The following is a 1,872-nucleotide window of genomic DNA, read 5'->3' on the forward strand; positions in this document are numbered from 1 at the left end:
ATTACTGTACACCCAGTTCCATGCTCACATGCCCACAGTTTTCTAAATAGTCATGTATATAATAAATGGTCCTTTCTCCTTATTTATGGGAAGTGGGAAATTGTTATGACCATTCCGTCTCATTTAATAGCTGCAATCCACAGTAAAGTAGATATGTTTTGTGATGCTGGGTTCAAGTTCTTTCATCCTTGAACTGTCACTACATTTTTAAGCAGGGTCAGCAGAGAACTGAAGAAAGTGAATGATTGGTTGAGGCTTTGTCGGTTACTTACCCAAATTCTTTGGGAAAAGGACACTGTTACAGAATTCATGATTAGATGTGCTTTGATTCGTTAACTGTAGAATAACACAACAGAAAACAATCTCAGGAATTCATTTCAGGGATTTAATGTTTCACATAATTGTGTATTTTATGTGTTTTAATAATATTTTATATGAATGTCACTGCTGTCTGTGCAAGTGAACTTGTTGCAGTTGCAGTACACATTTCATTTGAAGTACAAATTTTTAGAAACAAATTTGGTATTGTGTTAAACAAATGTTCAATGTGCTTTGTAGTAAATGCACAGATTTTATTATTTTGGCAATTGTCATAATGTAGTTTTGTAGGCAGTAATACACAAAGTGATATAAAATATTTAGTTGTGTAATGCTAGTGTACGAAAAGTATTTCACAGCTTTCTCAATTAATGTATTCATTTTTAGAGCCAATAGTTTAAATAATGCATCACTTTTTTGAATTTAAGATGATTCCACAAACACTTGGTCTTACTAGTTTACTTTACCTAATATAATCTCAGGGCACAGCTGAACTAGATGCAATAGCACAAAGCTACCTACCTCACTTTAATACATATTCTTGGGTATTGCATCTGGTTCTCTGTCAAGAGCTCCATTAATGACAGAAAATTTCTACACACCATGCATTATTGCATTAAAACAATTGTACTAATCACAATCCTCCTTGTACTGTTGATATTCCTTTGAAATGTTCTGTATCATTCTGAATCTCCAGTTATTATGAACACTCATCATATATGTGTACATTTCTTTCTTGAGACTGTCACAACTGGAACTCAGGTAATTTTCAGGCATTATATATTTGTACATGTGTGAGAAGTTACTGTCTCAGACATACCATGCTACCTCAATTTACATTTAATATAGTATTACACATTACCTCAGACTAGTATTTATAATGACATTTTGATATCCTCAGATGGTTTAATGCAGATGTTTTGTAGCACAGAAACTTAACGTCCATTGGGTCCAATGAACAGGAGTTTGTGGAATCTCTGTATTTTTTTAACTTGTATTCTTTTTATCTTCTAGATTGTGGTTGTTGCTCCACATTTGTTAGATACGTACATTACTGGCTGGGTTTTGTTCCTTGAAAGTACAAATTCCTTTTGAAAACTATCCAGCTCATTACAGAGTAACTATTGCTAACACAGTATCACATTTTGCAGTTTTCACCACAATTTGACAATGTTCCGGTGCTATTGTTACTGCCAGAGTTTGGAAAGGTTACATTGCAGGTTGCATCTAATGCACTCTGGTTTCATATCTCCAAACTTTCTCATATATTGCTTGCTTCCTATATCACCCCGTTTCTCGAGCTGCCTGGCAGATAATTGTCTTATTTATTGCAAAAGAAAGTATACACAGAATACAAAAGAAATGTAAACTATATATAATATTAAGGCAGATATTAATGTCTGTGAACAAGTACAAGATAAATGCTGTACAAATTAAGCAAACATTTAATGTAATATTTGTGTGTGTGTGTGTGTGTGTGTGTGTGTGTGTGTGTGTGTGTGTGTCTTGTTAACAGCACACACTCGTGCTTAGCATGTGTGTGTGTGTGTGTGT

The sequence above is a fragment of the Schistocerca cancellata genome, chromosome 5 (assembly GCF_023864275.1).
Source record: "Schistocerca cancellata isolate TAMUIC-IGC-003103 chromosome 5, iqSchCanc2.1, whole genome shotgun sequence".
In the NCBI taxonomy this organism is placed as follows: Eukaryota; Metazoa; Arthropoda; class Insecta; order Orthoptera; family Acrididae; genus Schistocerca; species Schistocerca cancellata.